The 20,535-nt window shown below is 39.4% G+C and overlaps 1 long non-coding RNA gene across 6 annotated transcripts in view; it reads right to left on the bottom strand.

Annotated features, from left to right (window-relative positions):
- The window catches only part of LOC122163423, a 267,157-nt gene that overhangs the window by 101,064 nt on the left and 145,558 nt on the right, over positions 1-20,535 (bottom strand). For all 6 annotated transcript variants that reach the window (XR_006169904.1, XR_006169905.1, XR_006169902.1 and 3 more), the window contains exons 4-5: positions 19,278-19,405; positions 18,149-18,226 (exon numbers count right to left, since the gene is read on the bottom strand). This is a non-coding gene — a long non-coding RNA (uncharacterized LOC122163423). The remainder of the gene's footprint in view (positions 1-18,148; positions 18,227-19,277; positions 19,406-20,535) is intronic.

Here is a 20,535-nt window from a genome sequence, read left to right as displayed (position 1 = left end):
CAGGAGCTATTTTTAAACAGCTCTACTTTTTGGGTATTTTGGTTGGGATTTTTTTAGGATTTTTTTTTCTTTTTTTTTTTTTTTTTTTGACAGTATGAAAAAGTTTTAGTTTATGTTATTGGCTAACAGGCTATAAAACTGCAGGTTTGAAAAAAAAAAGTAAGTGAGCCCATTTTTGTGATCCCTAACAGAGACTCAAACCATTACAAGTAACTCCATAGTTGTCCTTTCCTTAATTCTGCAGAACTTTAATATAGCTTACCAGATACCGACTTGAATCAAAACTTAAAGTCAAAGAAGATGCTTCCACCACCTTCAATGACAGTCAGCACTTAAATGGGATCTAGGAGAGGTGGCGCAAGGCTCCACCTCCTTCTGGTAGCCTTTTTTTTTTTTTTTTTTTTTACCTTCACCTGTGCTCCCATGGCTGACTCACTGCTTGCCTCAGGTGGTCAATCAGAGGTTCAGGCCGTGATTCAGCAGTTCCCATACACCTGGAAATTCCCATCTTGAAATATGGTGAGATTCATGGTTGTGTAGAAACAGTAGAGTGATTCAGAGTCACTTCTTTTCCCATATCTCAGTTTCCTCAGCAATATGTTGCACTGACCTCCGATGCGGATCGATACAAAATTTCAAGCTCAAATTCACTATACAATACACAGGTTGTAGTTGCCTGCCAATAGGATACCATAAGTTGTAGGCTATAGTAGACCACAGTGATACGAAGAAGATGGGAGGTGAGAAGATAAAAATAGATAAATTGGATCACTTAAACAATAGAAATAGAAAAACATTATTTCATTTTTATGTGATACAGGAGGTTCATTATGTGCTGTATCGACAACATAATATTTTTCAGTGTCACCTCTTCATTAAAGAGTCATTTTAAAGGCAGTTGATGGGTTCCAGTATCATTCTATTCATCTAATAAAAGTATTCATTAGTTTATACATCATATTCCTTTTCCTGCTGATCTGGTAATCTTTAAATATGATGTCCCAAAGGTACTGATTCTGATCTCACATCAGTACATATTAGTAAATCCATTAAAGTTAATAGGTTATTGTCCATTGATGTGGGAAAATCAAGGCTAATGAGGCTGCTTGAGTATGCAAGAATTACAGGATCGGAACCTACTGCCATTTAGTATTTTGGAAGGTTATGTGCCTTTTCAAGATAGGACATAACTTTCCTTAACACAGCTTTCAATAGAGGTGCATTAGCCTCTAGTGGCAGTAGAGGTGATATATTGTATTGTTAATTTAAAGGATTATGCATGAAAAGTGAATATATTGCAATAATTATGAAGTCTTGTTTGACTTCACTTTTCCACAAGTGTACTTTGTCATGCTTTAAATACATTATGGATTTGAAAAGCAAAATCAAGATGCTGGAAATCAGAGTGAAATAAAAATCTTATTAGCATATTCTAAGATTTAGGTTTGGAGTATTTTCCACGTGACTGCCATTATTACCACATTTATATCTCAGCAATGCCTCCATTTGATTGCGAGCATGTGTGAGTTTGTGCGTGCATGCGTGTGCAGAAGGGGTCATGACATTTATTAAAGCAGTCAATAAGGCACGCACAGGACAGGCATCTAACCCTGGAATATATTTATATTTATACTCATTTCTGATATGGAAACTAAAGAAAGAAAATCAATTGGAATCTAACGTTTCATTGTCCTTCACCTTGACTCTTTGGTTTAGAGTAAGCAGTTAAAGAATAAACATTGCTGGGGATAAATAAATAAATAAATGGATGAAAAAGCCACTCTCTAACATTATTAGGACATCCAAAGTAAATAAAAAGTGGTAGAGCTGAGAGCAAATTGCTGCAGTGGTGCCAGGGAGAATCCTGATTTTAGCACCGCTGTACCAAATTTGTCATTTAGGAAAGCTCTTGTTCCCTTTATTGAGTTCCACTGTAGTGAACAATTTCTGCCTGCATCCCTCGTGTGTCCTTTTGGTTTATTATCTTTCACTGTGAATTGAGCATCCACAATCAGTTTCACAGGAAGCCTAATTTCACACACTGCTTATACATATGATGAGGACTTCCCTCTCCCTCCCCCCTTCCCTGTCCCTTCTCCCAATGTTCTTATCAAATGAAGAATTGTGGATAAGGGTTAGGTGCAGATAAACATGAGTGTAGCACTTCCAGAAAGGTCATGATCCCCCCATAAGGTGCTTCTTGTTATGCCTGACCTTCAGATTTTCATCATCAGCCCACCTGACAACTTAATAATGCAGAGGTGCAGGATTCATTTCTCCCCTCTGAGAGAGCCAGTACGGGACGCCCTTTTCCCTGATTATTTCCCTGCACTCCCGGCTGCCCTTTATAAGCCAACCAGAACTCCATCAATCATGCTCTTCTCTCCTTTCCTCCTCAGCCCCCAGTCCTCAAAGCTCGAAAGCTGCAATGTCCCCTTTTGTCTTGCGCTGCTACCCAGCTACAACAACAACAGCAAAGGCTCCCTGCCTGAAAACTCCCTTCACAGGCAGCAGAGCACCTTCCTATTCAAAAAGAGCGAGCCTTTTAGTTTCCTCCACCCAGACTGCAATATCTTGCAGAAAAACTCTTCACCGGCACTACTAATTGTTAAAAGAGGGAAGAAATTTAAGCTGAAATCAGAAGTTTTGACTTTGTTTGTTTCTTTTCTTCTGTTTCCCTTCTTTATTTTTTTCATTCTTGTTCTTGTTTCCGTACAGATTAGTAATAATCAAATGAAGAAAAAAATCCTTCTGGATTACTCCTTTCCTCTTTTATTGTGTTTTTTTTTTTTTTTTCTTTTCTGTTTTCTTTTTTCTTTCTGAAGATAAAGGGAAAGCAAAGATTGGAGATATTCAGGGTATTAAGAGTATCAGTGTAATGGTCTGAAATAACAGAAAAGTTTGGGAAAAAGTCTTCTTTTAATGGGAAGACATTGATTCAGATCAGATTCTACAGGCTGCAAAAAAAAAAAAAAACAAACCCTCTATTATAAAATATGAATTCACTTCACCCCCAGCCTTCCTAGTGCTTTTTCAGCCAATAATTCCTAGAGTGAAAACGGGATGATAACACACCATGAGCATCTGGTGAGAGCGAAGTACAGTATGTTCCCTGACAGAGCAGGGATATGCCAAGGCCATCTCCTATTGCCTAAAGCAGCTGCCATTTGTATCTCCAAGAGGGGAAGTATCCCCTGGTAAGCTACAGCTCAGCTGGGTATGCGAGCTTTGCTGTGCCCAGCAAGCAAGCTCAGATCCTATCCTGCCCAGTGGCAGCAGGATGCAAATCTGTACCCAGCTGGATAAAGAAGTTAATGCGATAGCCCAGCTCACCCCATTAAGGCACTGTGCTGGAGCTGCAAGAATAAATAAATAAATAACAGAGCCGCATGAAGCGCCATAAAACCACTCGTTTGCCAAATATCAGCATCGTGGCTGAAATTAAGTTTTCCTAACTCCTCCTGTGCCTGGATGCACTCAGATTGCACTGGTGCATGAGAAAGCCTGATCTTGTTGCTGTGTGTTTTTTAAGTGAATCAGCACCTTGCCTTGAAAGGCAAAAATCTGCTTAAAAACAGAGGGGAAAAAAAAACAACAACAAAAACCTCCAGAGCCATTCAGTCTTCCCAACAGGTATTGTGGGAATAATTGGGAGGCCCCTGAATAATGTTTAACCATCTGAATTATTTCATACATTACAGATTTGGAAAATCCCAATGCAGAGTTGGAGCCTGTAGTGAAATGGGGAATTGCATTTGTTAGTGGTGAAAGCTAAATCACTCTTCAGAGCCTTCTTTTTCTTAATAATGATAACAGAAAGAAATCTCTCCATAAAGGTCTTCTTTCCAACTTTGACAAACATGTCAATGACGGCTAATTGGCATCAGAAGAGAGCTAGAAAAGCTAGTAAACATTCAGGAGGCACAAGAACTGGAAGTTTGTCCTAAATCCCATTGATTTGAAAATTAATGTTGCTCCTACTTTCTGTGTGCTTTGGACAAAATCCCAAAGGATCACCTGGTTCATTTTCATGCTTTTCTCTACTTCATCTAAAGAACATCTTAGAAAGACCAGAAAACATGAGTCAGGAACAGCTGAAAAAAGATTAAGAAGAAGATGAAAGAAGAAGGAAGGAAGGATGGAAAGGATAAGGCACAATAGAGAAAGGGGAAAGATCATTCATTGATACTGGTGAAGAAAAATAGATGGGTGATAATGATCTAGGGGTGGGGGAGAACCTGTGTGAGGGAGTGAAGCAGGTTTGGTCAGCAAGGGGAAGCACAAACAAGTGAAGCAGAAAAACAGGAAGGAAACTAAAGAAAACTTGCAGATACAGAGGAAAAGCAGCAGGAAATCTGCAGTGCCCAGTATCCTTTCTTGACCACTAGACACAGGAAATCACACTTCAAAGGGACAGTCAAGAACGTGTGACCTGATAAGGGTGATAAAGATGCCACTGCCACCAGCTCAGAGTGTTGGAGGGAGCAGATAGAAGGAAGAAAAGCAAAAGAATGAAGCATAAGAAGTCAGTCTTAAAAGCAAGCTGGACTTTTTAAAAATTTCATCCTAAAACGTGCCCATCTTGACTCTCTAAGTGGGGAGGGGGTCTCCCTGGGATATTAAAACCATTCCCAAGCCAAGCTCTGTTTAAGCTTCACAAACTAAAGCAAATGAAAATCCCTTGCTTGGCAACTCTCCTTCGTTCCAGCCTCCATCAGCTGCAGTAGTGATGCCAGTGGCTGTCCACAGCCCTTTGGCAAGGCTTTCCCAGCAGTCCCTCACCTGGGACTCAGGCCGCTCATCTCCTCTCCAACCCCTGAGCTCCCTGGGAGCTTTCACAGTCTTTGGGTGGCATCTTCACACAGCCCCAAGTGAATGAGGTAGCGAAGGACACACAGGGTTGGGCTATTCCTTGGATTGGGATTTCCCTTGGTGAAACACTGGTTTTACATACAGTGAGGAAGGAGATTGTCCTCTATCGACATTTGCCAAGGGAAAATAAGGAATAGTTTGGATCCAGACCAGAGGGCCATGGCTACATCCAAGCCCTTGCAAATTGACTTGGCAAGAAAGGATTCTCTTGAGAAGTGAGGAAAACCAGAGAGATGTCAGTCAGAGAAGTAAACACCATATGCTTGTCTCACAGCATCTGACGGTAGTGAAGTGGACAGAGCAGAAAGGCTGGCAGAACTGAGAAATAGGGCAGCATAAATCAAGACACATTCTCCTTTCTCTGCTTCCCAGAGGAGTTCCACAGACATGAGCAGTGTATTCCTCCTAAATCCAGGAGCTCTTCAAAGCTGATTGGTGTTTTCCATACTGATTATTTACACTAAGCCTTGATTGAGTGAACTGTAGGTTACAGAGAGGTGACTTTTTTGAAATGTATGAGATAAATCCTTCTTCAACTGGAGGGCAAAGAGTTAGTGAGAGAAAAGGAGAGAGTACAAAACCACTTAATATGGTCTGTTTAGTTTTAGATTAACAAGATCTTAATGTGTATATATGTATGCTTTTTATAGATACATATATGTTTTTCTCAGAACTGAAATTTTGCAGGCAAAGCCTGTCTAGTAGTTTCAATTTTGTTAGAAAAATGTTGTTATTTGACTCATGGGAAGGTAGCGAAGTTGGGGAGCAGCTGCTCCCTGATGTTACTTTGCTCTCCTTTTCTACCTATCACCTCTTTCAGTTGAAATTCAGTTGAAACACATCGCCCTACCATTCTCCAGAAATGCTATTAAGCAGCAGAGACAGGCTGCAGTCACATGTGAGACTCTGTTACCCAAGCAGAACTCATTCCTTAAGTCCGTCAGTAATTACCCATGTGGCATTCAGCCCATCAGGTTGCCACTGTTTTAAAAATTGGTTTGAGGCACCTTGAAAGCTTTTTGAGAACACAAAGCAATGATAGCTATGGAAATAAACAGCTGAGAAGGCAGCTCATACAGACAAAAACGTAGGCTGTTGATAAGACAGGTTGATGAGAAAGGAAAAATCTTGCTAGGAAAAAAAAAATTGGACTTTAAGTTAAAGCAAAAGCTTCTGAAATGTGTAATGTATTAGATTATCCCAGACATATTTTGACAGCTATAAGAAGAAATAGCTGAATTAGAAGTTTTACAAGTGTAATCTCTGATGATTTTACACCAAATATTTACTTTTTTTATTCATCAGGTTAATAAACTTGTAACCTCTTCTTGCACTGGCCATTTCCTGATGAGATCCAATTTTCTCCTATCTGCCTGCAACATGCCTGTGTGTTCAAAGCAAGTCTTGAACACAGGCATATCTTCAGAGCCACCATTCAGCTCTGAGGAGACAGAATTCACATGGAAATCCATGGGAGATTTACTTGCATAGGAATTGTAAATCTGAGTTATTTGGGGGTGTCATTCTGTTCAGCAAAGATTTCTGTTCCTCTTATTAACTCAAACCAAGAGTTTCCTGCCTTTAGCTTCTGAATAGGAGAAATTTTGAGCCTTGGTTGCTTCACCTCAGTTCTCTAGAAAACCAATATTAAGAGCACAACATTCTTCCTTTTCCTGTGCTTCTTCTCTTCGTATGTCCCATGTACGTAATGCACACAAGAAGTTCAACTGTTTGGGCAACTCATATCAGTACGACTTAGAAATAACCTTATTGGACATGGGCTTTCTCATGTCTGATAATCCGTGTTCTCTCAGAGCCTAACACTATAAATCCTAGTAATTCACCTTAGTAAGAGTTTGACAGGAATAGTATTTGTGAGCAAATGAATAGTAGAAGAATACAGAATATGCCAAGCTGGAGAATAGAAAAAAAGAAAAGAAAAAAAAAAAGAAAGGAAGGAAAAAGAAAACGCCATTGCCCGCAAATTTTAAAATGAGAAGTTTTATGAGGGGAAAATAATAAAAAAGAAAAGGCAGCAGAAAAAAATTCTTGCAATCACCTTCTGAACCACAATCAATAACACGGAGAAACATTTTTGCTGTTGTTTAAATTCACTAAATGTTCTATTATAATCAAACTGTTTTACATTAAGTCTAATCCAATGGCTCTTCTTTACTGCTTTAAATTTTTTGATTTATTATTCTTTTATCTTAAAAATTCCTCCTGACCAAAGACATGAAAAAATCCATATTTTGTCATTGTATTATTCTCATATTCTTTGTAATGATATAGTATAAAAATCATATTCTAATAGAGGACACCTGTAACATAAATATATTAGGACACTTTTATATCAATGGCAGAAATCTGTAGTCATATAATACCCTCATATGATGGATAAAAGCTCAAAAAATAGCTTCACTGGAGTAACCCTTGTTCTAAGTTAACAAAAATTAATATTAACTTCTGAAATATGTGATAGAAAATCTTTAATGCAAAACTCCCAAGTATTCATTCAAGAAGATGTATCAGTTCATAACCCAATTTAGGTAAAAATGACTGTTTTCATCAGCTAAATATTTTCCCAAGAGAAATCATTGCATTTGGTGAACAGTTGAACAAAAGATCATGTCAGAACTGAGATTTGTCTGGAAAGAGCATCTCCTACCTGAAACTGAAATATCAATTTCAGTATGTCCTCTGCATGTCTTTTTGCTGGACCTTCCCCCATTTTTCTATCTAACAGACCGCATCAGCTTCCCCATGCCGTAGACCAGGGGTTGGCACCAATCGTATGGTCAAAGGTCTACAGTTTTTTGGATGAAGATCTTTACTTTCTGCTTTTTTGTGCCAGTATGCTCCAATTTGGTTCCCTTTTGGTAAATAAACCGACATTTTATTTTCTTTTTTAAAAAGCCAAACTAGAAGAAAACAGTTTTTCCCCTTGTAACGATGCATTAGTCCTGAGTTTCTAACATTCCACATTTAAAAGGCAGAAAAACAATTTTTCAAACTTCAAATACATTTCCCAACCATTTTTTAATTGCTTCACTCTGCCACTCAACTGCAAAGTCTCTCTAACACCTCCCAGTGTGATTGTTTCCTGCTAACAGAGACATTTTGCAGACAGATTGAGTGTCAATATTATTAGCAGCAAATTATTCACGTTGCGTGAATAGCCTTATAATCCTTATTTACTGTGAATATGCAGGAACCCATTGTTTTTAAAATAACAGCTTTTAATAAGCCTTGATGGTTCTGATTACATTTTATTGATGCTATCAAGGTTTTAGAGCGGCAGAGATAAAATGTTATTCTTCTGATTCAACAGCAATACCAAGTTAGTCCCTAAAATGCCAAAGGCTGCACAAAATGGAAGTAGCAACCTTGTGTCCATGCTGTGGGCACCACTACTCGTCTGTTTGTGTGGTACTTAGATAAAGGTAGGGAACGAGTAGCTGTATCAACCAGTTTGCTGCTAAAATAGCCTTTCACTGTTTATTTTCCAGCTAAGTCAATTAGGCAAGGTGGTGCATCAACATTCAGAATGTGCTGATTTCAGATATATTGGCAGGCGTTTAAATAAACACCAATGAAAGGAGTATACATCTGTTAATAAAATTTAAAAAAAATAATAAAAAAAAAAAGGCAAGCTCTTAGGGAAATAAATGCTAAAGATGGCACGCTGTAATTCCAAAAACACAGGAAGGCTGCTTTGTTGTCTCAGTATTTTTTCTGTAGATGACTTCATTTCCCAAATAGCCCTGTCACTGTGGGTTTTTTTTTAAACACAAAACTTTAAGCTTTCTCAGTTACAATGTTGTCTTGTTTGAATGCATGCATAAATAAATGTTGATCATCTGCTTCAAATCTAACTTTATGTGAAAGAATAAAGAGGTAGTTTTGAGCTTTCTAATTAAAACACTGAGACCTACCCCATTAAATGACTCTGGTTTTATGCCATCTTGTATGCTGCTGTAATTCAAAGAAACCTGTCTGTCCCACTTCAGGTCAAGGCTCATACAGATGTGGAGGTAGCCATTGCAAAAGCACTTTTGGAAGGACGAGGTCTGAACAGGATCATTCTCAGCAGACAAGTTAGCCCAAAGATTTGAGGATAAAGGGGAAAGTGAAGTGTTAGAGGTCAGACTGCAAAAAATTACAGGATCAAGAAAAAAACCTAGAGACCCTAAATTCCAGGTCAGTGCTCTACCCACTGTTTCTGTAAATCAACAGTTGTCTCAGTGCATCTTCTAAATCACATTTTTTATGCCTTTGGCCCTCAAATCAATGTCTACCTGTATCTCCATCCTTTTTATCTCTCCAGCTTAAAATTTGCGTAATTGATCAGAGCTTAATTTCGAGGATTTGTTCCTGCCATACTACAAAGGGCTAAGAGATGAAGTCCACCAGAATAATGACTTTCGTATACAGCTCCTCACCCTCCCAGCCTCTGCTTTATTAAACAGGTGATCATTTTGTTAAAAAAAATTAATAATATGGTGCTTTTTGTAGGATACAGATTTAAGAAGGGCACGATCCATTTAGGTTGCCAGTGCAAGTGATTTCAACGTTACCATCATAATCCACTTACTATACGTAGTACAGCAGCAGCAGAAAAAGGCTAGGTAACGTCTTAAAACATGGGCCTTTAAATGAGGTTGTTAAATTGCCTTAAGAAGTCATCTGATGACTTCTAATTTGTCTCTGGTGGCAGTTATTGCATCAAGTCTGTTCATAATCAGTTATTAATTGTACTGTCACTGGAATTGGGTAGATTAAAGCATTTGTGAGCACCCATGTTAATCCAGGATATTTTTTTCACCCATGCTCATGCCACTCTATTATTTGCTTTATAGAAACACACAGGCAAGTAGGTTTTGTTCAGATACAGATATTCCTGCCAAAAAAAATGATGGTTTTCTCAAAAAGGTAGTCTTGAGTGAATTAAATGCTTGATGCTCTTTCTTTCCTGACTTAAAAATACTATACTAATCCAATCAAGAATATTAAAGAATAACATTTGATCAAGTTTGCTAATCATTCATCAATTAAAAACCCCGAGCATTACAAAGATGAACAGAGTTTAAATGATGTAACGTCCCAGTGTCAGCCATGCAAATAATCACTAAAAAGGAAGCAATTTTTAAAAAAGGTAGACATAAGCAGAAAATATATTCATCCCGAAAGTCTCTTTAATATGAATAATTTAAGGAACTCAAGTAAGCAGTATTAGGTATTCTTTGCAGTGTCACAGAAATAATAGAAATAGTAGTCAGAAATCCTCTGTAATCTTTTGACTCTGTGACCCATGGGAAGACATGGTACCTCTGAGTGACCTGCAAGTTTGGCTGTCTGTAAAACAGGTATTTTAAATAATATGAATCTAATCACAGGGCTGTTCTCAGTGCAGTTAATGTTTGGGAAGTGTTCTCAGATCACTGGATAAAAGTGCTATATTAGTTCAAACAATGATGATTATTATCTTTCAGGGATTTTTATCCTCGGTGAAAAGCAAGAAGAACAACTGGCCAATTTTGTCTAGTAAATGCTGAATACTTGGAACACTTCCCGTTCATGCTCATTCTGTGGCTTTCCTGTGTCTGACTTATGTTTATCTTCATTAAGTGGAATAATGCAAGTCAAAATAGCTACAAGTAAACTGTCTGCTGGATAGGGAACAGTTGTTAGTTCATGGGAAATGGATCATAAAAGATGTGCCCCTTTGACTTTAGAAAAGAACTCTAAATTGATCCATTTCCAGTTCAAAGCTCCTTAAAACAGACTGAGCAATCTCACCTGATATTTCATCACCATCACTGCATGTCTTCCAAGTTCAATAGGGGATGGAAGACTGAAAGTTTTTGTCTGTATCAAAGTTCAGCAGAAAGTCCTGATTCACAGGCGAAGGCAGGGGAACATCTCCTATACTTACTGGAAGCCCATCCAAATAAGCAATTGTCCTGGGTTCTTTGAACTTTGGAAGAGGTGGAGATGCAGTCATATAGAAGATGAACTACTTCCCTTGAAGGAGCACAGCACATATCTGTGCAGATTGATGGAGCCATAAGTCACTAGAAGCTAACCTGGGTACAGCCCGAGGTAAAGCTAAAAGATAAAGTCATTCCAGGTGGGCTGGTGGAAGGGAAAAACAAATCCTAGACATTCACATATGAGGTCGTAACTTCTGTTCCATCGTAGCTCACATATAAATATTTTAGATTTATATTTTAGAAGTTTTAAGCCTCCCTATAAAATGCATTTAACTTTGGGTTTTATTTTAAAATGCCTCTCAAGTCAGCGAGGTGCCACACTCTCTCAAGGATTTCAAGCAAATCTCTCTTGACCAATCCAAATTCATAAGCCAAACCATATGATTTAAAAAAAACCTTCAATTGGCACCTGGATCATATGTCCACATCTGGAAATGATGGATATTCTCCTCCCAGCTGCAGAAGAGGGAAATTCTGCATTAGGCTAAAAATACTGTGTAAATTGCAAGGGAGAAGGGTCAGCTTTCTAAAATTACAGTGGTCAAGGCAAGTCAAGCACTTTAATGGAAGGCTCAGATCCAAGATCAAAATCGTTTTACAAATCTCTGAGCAATTTCACCTAAAAACATGCAGAATGTTTTTGTTGGTTTTACAGTGAAAAGAGCCAACGAGCAGCAAATTCACATAGCTGGAGACTAATCTCCCTTCATGAGGGACACAAAGCAGGTGTGCTCTGCCAGGATGAAACTGTGCCCCAAATTTGGTTGATGTAAAGCAGGAGAGAACTTTCTGATGGGAAATGGTTGTAAATCACAGGAAGATCAATAGAGAAGAACAATTCAAAGCTGCAATCACAGTTTTGAACTCACCTTGATGAAATGTCTCTTTCTAAAATATTCTTAAAACACAGAAGGATATATTAGTTGGTCAGTAATAACAGGAAAAATTATTCAATAAGGAATGACAGAAACAACTATGGAATTTTTATGATGTATGGCCGAATTTAAATCAGTCACTTGTGCTACCTTCTTTTGCATCCCTTTTCCTTACCTTTTATGTGTAATTATCCATACTGAGACATCATCATCTATGGCTTACAATCACTCATATGAAGTTACACATAAACAAAGGAGAAATCATTGGAAGGTATGTGATTAGATGTTATCATTGATGATAACAATAAAACAATCATGAAGTTGAAACTGTCTGTCTATGTCTGTGAATCATTTCCTCACTAAGTCTTGTCTGGGAAAGTCTTATTACTTCCAAATGGAATCATGTTGGATTGGACCTTAGGTAGAAGTAAAGTATTGCCTAGAAGGGACCACAGTACAGACTGCATTTCCCAAGGGGGCAACAAAAAGAAGGCTTTACACTTCTCCATTCAGGCATCTTTGAAATACAGGCAAATGATGCGGCGCAAGAAAAAAAAATTGTCTGAAGGTCCCTGAAACAACAAGATACAAAACCTCAATGTTAGGATAGGCAAATCAAAATGAGTTGTTACTACATCAGGGAAAACTACGCTGAAGTTTGGGGATTGGTATGGCTGCACATTCTTACAGACACAGATCTAAAATTCCTAAGCAGGCAGTATATCTTGCAAGAATACAGTTTTCTCACAATGTTTCTATTAGCTTCTGTTTTTAGTGAGGTTAGAGATAACAGGAAAACAGTATGTCTCCATGTTATTTTGACTCTTGCAGCTAAGTGCTGGCTGGAATACTGGGACCTAATTCCAGAGCTGACGTAAATAAGCTTACTCAAAGACAGTGAGACAACACCAATTTACACAAAACATAGTTCAAGCCTGGGAAATTCAGATGCATGTAGAAGTTTAGATAAGATACATCTGGGCAAATATTTGAGGTATGTATACACATCTATATATAATGCTTTCTAAACCACTTTAATCTCAATATGAGCTGTCTAAAAATAAGAGAAATCTGCTACAAGGGAACAGAGTGGCAAGGATGTGAGAAAGCGCAGAGAAGCTCTGTGTCCGTCTGATTTGTCTGACACCCACAAATGAAACCTCACAGTGCCCAGCAGAGGAGGCTCCTCAGCTAGCATCATCTCTGGAAGGAGAAGGACAGAGGCAAAGGTCCTGCCAAGGAGCCATTCATGGGTGATCTGAGCTATAATCTGGGGGATGTCCATCTTCTGTTTTCTAAATGGGGACCCTCGAAATGATGATCATGTAATTTAATGCACTCAAAAATCAATTAGCCTAAAATCACACCAGATTTATCCTCCAGCATATCAAAAATATGATGATCTACCTAAGCATAAGAGAAAACATTCCTGAATTTTAAATCTGTTTTGAAGAGGAAATATACTTCTATGGTTCTGGTCAAGGAATAAGTTTATCTCAACTCCTCAGTCATTAGGAGAACGGGATTATCTTCCAGACAAACACTAAGGTTTCATCAGAAGTTGGAAAATATACCAAACACGGATTCTTCAACATGTTTCACTTGTTCCCCATTTTCTCAACCTATTCCGCATGCTTTATGCAGAGTAAAATGAAACGAGAAAGTTGAAATACTGTGCTTTTTCTTGGCAAAAAAAATAAAAAATAAAAAGAATCAACCACAAACAAGCACAAAGTCCAGGTTTGTATCTTTTAAACACTATTCACACTGGGCTCAAATTATGCGCATAAACAGTGCTAATGTATTTGCTATTAGTCTGTGTGACACCTTATTTCTTTAAGTTTGCATCTCTTGGCATGGACTAGAAAAAGTCTCTCCTCTCTGAGAGGGCTAGTTAAGATGTATCTTGCTGTTTCTCCGTATCTTTAGTATGCAGGGAGTGCAGAGATGGAGATAAAAGGAGAAATGTCTATCTTTGAGTCCTCTGCAATACAGAATAAGTTATCAACCTACTAACATGCATGTCTGAATAGACTCCTTTGGCAGGAGGGAGATTTTATCTGTCCTGACATGCGAATTCCTCCCTCATGTCAATCCATGAAAGTACTAAAGAATAAACTCTCTAGTAAAATGAATGTGGCATACCACTGGGACTTAGAGAGCATCATATTTTCCCCTAGCTACTTTTTTTAATTCTCCAACTGAATCCTTGATATCCATATAAATTAGTCACTCTGAAGAACTACTTGAAAATCCACTGCTTTAATCTCACAGGCTTGGGGAGGGCGGCTCATTCCACTAAAGCCTGGGAGTTCATTGTCTCTTTATTTTTCCTCTTCAGCTGAGCAATGTGCCATCACATCTACCCCCGTGCAGAAGCGCTCGGGCAGCATTTGTGCTGGAAGCTTTGCAGCTGTGCAAGTCAAATGAGCAGGCACTACTTTGCCCTCAGATCTGGTAGGCCCCAAGGTACAGATACGAGCAGTCAAAATGTCCTATTTAGCATCATGAAGTGCCCACCCATGCGTGAGGGAAAAAGATGCAATATTTTGAATGAAGCTGAACACAGTTGGTTATTACATTTTGGGGGCCTGAGAGGGAAAGTCACATTGGTCTGTTTGCAGATAAATTATCTGCAATATTTCACATATATTTGTTGTCACACTCGGCACTGGTGTGAAGACTCCCCACTCACCAGCCTCGACAGCACCTACAAGGAACAAGGCTGCCGCTGCTGAAATGAATCCCTTAGTCTTCACTTACGCAATAATTTCACATCAATAGTGGTGGTACAGGGAGAATAATAATCATTTTTATAGAGAAAAACATAACCGAAATAGTAAAACAGACAACAAAAAAGAAGTAAAATAAAAATGATCCATCCTTTCTTCTTTTGGTCTCCTGTGTTTATCCCTAGACATTTATGATGTACTACATAACAACATACTGGCTCTTATTGTATCGTGTCGAAGGCAAGAAGTTACACTTTGATTTGTGTTTTGCCCGTGCTTTTGTGTCTCAGTTAAAGAATTTAAATGCTAGACAATTCCTATCCTATTTTTTATTAATATTTTTAAGTACTCTCTTAGGGGCCAGGCACACAAAGTTGTTGTTACATCTTTATGTGATATCACTCCAGACCTTAATGCTCTTCAGCATTTCCTCCACCCCCCACCCATCCCCATCCTTTCTTTTGGCACTCTATTTATTATTTCCAACTTTTCTTTGTACTCAGTACCTGTGATGCTCGAAGCATCTGGACTGTTTGCCATTCATTCCTCTTCATGCCTGTAAATCTATAACTGGAGTTTTTACTTAAAAATGAAGGTAAAAATGGAAAGCAAGTTGTTCCAGCCTTATGGAGAACAGCAGTCTATCCCTCCTTCTGAACTTCCAATGGATAGTTAGGGATTAAATAGGGATCTGCACTTACAGAACTTTAACTTTTGAAAAGTACGCAGGTAAGGGCTATATAAACAAATATACGAGTGTATAGACAGATATGGAAGAATAATCAATTGTCTTTTTGAAACTGAAGCTGGGATGGAAGCCTGGGGAGCAATCCTAATGTTGCCAAAGGGTGTGCTATCACCAGCAGCACATGCTTTTGCCTTTATCCCCCTATAGAGGAAAAAATTCTGAAGTTTTGCCATAAAAACAAATTGATGGCAATGTGTTATAATGACACTTCCCTCATTTCTTAAAAAGTAATTAATTCCACCTAGGGTGACATTTTCAAACTCCTGTCTTCAGGTCTTTTCAGCTAACCTGAACTAAATCTTTTTCAAAAGCTCACAGATGAGCAAAAGAAAAAAACCCCTTTTTTATTTTATGGATCAAAGGATTTCCCAATAGATTAAGACTTTTCATTTTTAATGTTGCAAATTCCTCATTTTCAGTGCAGAACTAGGGGGGAAAAGAGACTCAAGTGTCAGGTGTGCAGCTGTGGCAAGGTGTTGGTGGGATTTTCTTTGGGCCTGTAAAGCAGTGAACGAAATAAACATCCAAAGCATGGATACATATCCTCTAATACTTTCCTCTATCCCTAACACAAACCGGAAAAGTAAAAAGCCTACAAATGTATGTATCATTGAATGGAAAGTTGGAAATGGAAAAGCAGTATGGTACAGGTAGAGTCACACACTGGGTTAAATTCAAAGTGGAGAAAGAAAACAGCCCTGATGGGCTGCTTCGTATCTGTCTCTCTCTAGACACATATGCACATACACACACAAACACAGAAAATGTGTTTGATCCTGCCCTTCTCTATGCAAGAGCGTATCTGAGTAGGCGATAAATCATCCGCTTGGGCATGTGCACACAGAAGCCAGTTTGAAAAATACAAGGAGCAGAGGCATTGCCATATTGAATCAGACTGTTGGTCCATCAAGTTTGGTATCACGCCTCCAGCAGTGGCTAAACCCTGATACTTTAGAGGAAGGCAACCCTCAAAGTCCTCAGAGCATTTAGCTCAGTCTGTAGCTGGGGGAGGGAAAAATATTCATCCTAACCCCTGCAGGCAGTAAATGTGTGTCCTATAGAGTGAGCTAGGATTTTCCTAATGTGGAGCTGCAACTATGATTACTAGTTTGAAGCAGGACCGCAGAACAATGTTTGCAAACATTCATTCACATAAAAAGCTGCTAATTCACTTTGACATCATGTGTGACCCTTTTCCGGGAAGGTTCATTTGAGCAAGCAGTTTTGTTTATGGAAAGCAAAAGTTTGTTAAATGCTCTGGAAACACTTCCCCAAACATTTGACGTACACAAACTTTTCATTTATTTCTACACCTCTCAGTTATCCACACAGGAAAGAGAAACGGTGTTGCCTGACACACATGTTGACTCAGGCAGTGAAATCACAGGCTTGCAAACAGCAAAGGCACAAAGTGAAAGACAAAAGAAATGCACCATAGATCAAAAGCAATGTATGGAGAATTCCTGAAGGGAAGTGTGACTTTTTTTTTTCAAATAAACCATTCTGTTACCCAAGCTCTCCTAATGGAACAGTCTGACATTCCTGGAAAATCATCCAGACTATTTAACTTGACCTCCTGTGTCAGCAAAATTCACCGTCTGGATGCAGATTTCTGGGCTGAATCAACAGTTAGCAGAAAGGGCAGAGTTTTAGTCACCTGCCTCCCAACCCATTGAAATATGCTATGTGCCACTGCAGAGCTCAATCTCAAGGAAAAATGTTTTGCTGTGTCCTTTCCTGCCTGCTTGCACTCACATCCTTAATTCCACCTGCTCACAAGGAATTCCCTTGTGTCTGAACTCATCTGCAAAAGAAGCACCTGAAATCGCTCCCTTCTTGTGATGGGAGGAGCAGCAAGCCATGGATGGCTTTCACAAGCAATCTAGTTTAAAATCACAGAATCAATAGGGTTGGAAAGACCATTGAGATCACCCAGTCCAACCATTAACCCATTACATCCATTCCCACTGAACCATGTCACTCAGTGCCACTTCTTCTTGAACACCTCCAGGAAAGGTGACTCTACCACCTCCCTGGGCAGCTTGTTCCAATGCATCACCAAACAGTGTGTTTAACAGCACATGGAGTTGCAACAGGACTTGACTTTCTTATTATTAATTACAAGTGAGTTTGAGAGATAGGAGAATGCGTAGATAGAAGAGGTTTAATCAAGGCTGGGCATCCTCATTTCCTAATATAAAAATGAAGGTCGAACTCACAAAAGAAATAAGTCTCTTGGGTCAGAATGATGCTGTAACATTTGTATGATAAAAAAGAAAAAATCTGCATTAGAAACACCAAACCACAACAATTGTAACCACCAGCCCAAGTAAACACTTACTTGTACAAAGAGGCTTACCCAAAAACAATTCTCTGCTTTAAGAAATGATACTTGGTTTTGGTTGGTGCCCTTTGGAGTCCCAGTGTCCCAGAAATGCATCTCATTCACTTAATTTCATAACTAGGCTTGCTGAAATTTTGTCTGGGCAACCAGGCCTCGGCATAGCCTGGCTCTCCCTGTGTCCCCCAACAGCTCTGTGACCCTCATGGAGATGACTGGTCCACTCGCTCAGCCTAAAAGTTCTCAAGTGCAAGTTAACTGCATTAAAACTGCACATGTCTTGGGTAGGTGGGTAATCCCAGAACTGAGGGTATGAGCCCCATCTTGCTCCCCCAAACATCTCCATGCCTTCCTTTCTTCTCCCACCTCCTCAGATCAACCTTATCAGCACAACCTGCGCAAAGCAGGGAGCAGAACTCAATGCGATCTTCTTCTGTTAAATCAATTCCTATTACAGTTACAATTTGTTTTGTAGCTTCTTTAAAAAAAAAAAAAAAAAAAGACAAAAAAAAAGGAAAAAAAAGAAAAAAGGCAAATGTCTCTCCTGATTTGTTTTTTGTTTTTTTTTTTTTCTCCCCATTCCCTACCTCTTCCCCAGGGCCTCCGCTTGTGCCTCTGTGTAAGTCCTGGGGTCTTGGGTGTCAAATGTCAGGCCTTGTACAGAGCTGTCAAAGAGGAGAATAGGCTGAGATGATTGATGACTGCAAAGCCTGAAATCCAAACCTCTGCTGCAAATGCTTCTTTTACAAAAAAGCTGGGGCAACCCACAGTGGCTATATTCAAGGTCAGCTCGCATACCATTACACCCACCGCTTCGGGCTCCTAACAAGCCAACGCATTCATCGAGGATTTCTCGTCTCTCTGTCCCTGTGTGTTTCTCTCACTCTTTCTCTCCCTCCCCTCACTCTCCTGGCAACCCTCTGCCAAAATTTTCAAGCACTTAATCCCAATAAAAAAAGGCATGGCCTTTTTTCCCCTCCCCTCCCTCCCTCTCCTTCAGGCTGCATTCGCTATGAGGAGCCACGGGCTGAAGCTTAATGCTGCACAAGTCAGATGACAAGATTATTAATGGGAGCAGGGCAATGTCATATCTGATTTCATGCATATTCATGAACGGAGTCATACAGCTGGGACCATGTGCCATGAAGAGACAGAGCAAGAGAGAAACTTTTACACCCCCTCCTTGCCGTGAAGAATCTGATCGTGGAGATTAAGAGCCCTGTCTCGCAAAATTCAATTGTTCTCTTTATATGTTAAGAAAAAAAGGGGGAATTGCTTGCATGTTAATAATGATGTGGTGCCAAGATGGTGCGAATATCTCTTTTTCCCTGTCACTGAATTAACTGTCCCAAAGCCAATCCTTCTGCAAGAAGGACATACACCATCAGCTCAAAAGTGAATTATTTCTAAAAGTCCCAGCGTAGGTTAAAAAGAAGAGAGGGAAAAAAAGGAAGCTACACACTGCCAGGATGCATGGTAGAAAAACGGTGACAAACTGAGCAAAGGAGAACTTTATTAGAGGTCTGCTTTGTACTCAGCACCTGTATAGTATTTTAGTCTGTAGCTTTACAGAGCAGCTAGCTCCTCTTACCTTTACAATAGTGCTTTCCAAAACATGGGGAATTTTATTCCCATTTTACACCTGGGTAAATTGAGGCATAAAGCTTTTATGGTTTATTGGCCCCATATCTACCTTATCAGAAAGGTTCTCATTACCTTAGCAGGACAGGGCCTGTAGGCACTTGAGCTGAAGTCAGGAAGTGAATAGCAGGGTGGTAATGCAGCTATAAGATGGAGTTAATTCTGTCTTCTGTTTGTTCTATGTTGAGAAATAACGCTCCTTCCTGCAAGACACCAGGACAAATAGAAAACTGTAGAAACTGTGGCACTTAGCAAAAGATCTATGTTTTTTCTTCCCTATTCAAAATCCATCAGTATTATTTCTGAGGCTCCATGAGAATTAAACTCTGTTATAGCTGTCTGACATACTATTTCTAGGTAAAAATCTGTTTTTCAGGCTCTTAAAATAATCCGTTCAACCAAGCAGCAGTGTCTATTTGTGAAGAGACCGAGGCACGCCATTCCTTTGGACAGGTGAGGACCAAAATAAATAACAAAAGCAGCATCTGCAACTGTGAAATCAATTTAGAATTTAATTGCTGAAAACTATCTGACAACAAACTATAACAGTGCATGAAACAGTCCTGTAATGGAAGCGGTGGGTATTCCTGGAGTCGTTCACAATTAGCTGTGGATAAAATACAAGATTACAGTAGGAAACCAGCCTGGATATTGGCTCTAGCAAATAGGCAGACGACTTCTTTGCACCTTTAATTGCTATCATTCAAGGCCAGCAGCATATTCTCTCACGAGGATGCCAAACAACCCACGTGATCCAAACGCTCTTTGGTACAAGCTGATCTCAGTTACCCGTAGGGCTATCACAACAGGCTTCCTGGCACAGAGCGACAGAATGGGAATATCTGGGCAGATTCAGGCTTTCTGAAAAATGGTGGCTTTATTCTACTATGGGTAAAAGGGATGAAGACAGGCTTACTGCTGTTTTCCTAGAAGCTCATTCCATAACTACACACAAATACGTTCCCAGCTACGCAAACCTCACTGTGAAACATACGTATTTACAGAGAGAGCCCAGATCTAGACAGGAGCAGGAGATAAAACCACAAGTATCTTTAGAAAGAATGACTGAAAATTTGCTGGGCTGTGGCTCTAACAGGTATAGTTCGACATGAGCTGGGAAAAGTGGTTGCAGTGTGCAATAAATCAAGTTCCATTGCAGTTGTAGGACAATACATCTTCACTTGGTAGAGGCAGAGCACACTGCAGGAATCTGGCTGTGCCACTGGACCACCAAATGACCTTGGGTGGCTCGCTTTGCCTCCCAGCTCTCCGCTTCCCCCATCACTAAATGAACAGTGTCAACTACCTTCATTAAGAGCTTTCAGAGCATTTT

This window comes from Centrocercus urophasianus, unplaced genomic scaffold (genome assembly GCF_019232065.1).
Source record: "Centrocercus urophasianus isolate 14NV4802_14NV808 unplaced genomic scaffold, USGS_Curo_1.0 seq_23, whole genome shotgun sequence".
Classification (NCBI taxonomy): Eukaryota; Metazoa; Chordata; class Aves; order Galliformes; family Phasianidae; genus Centrocercus; species Centrocercus urophasianus.
This window is presented reverse-complemented; position numbering and strand designations above follow the sequence as displayed.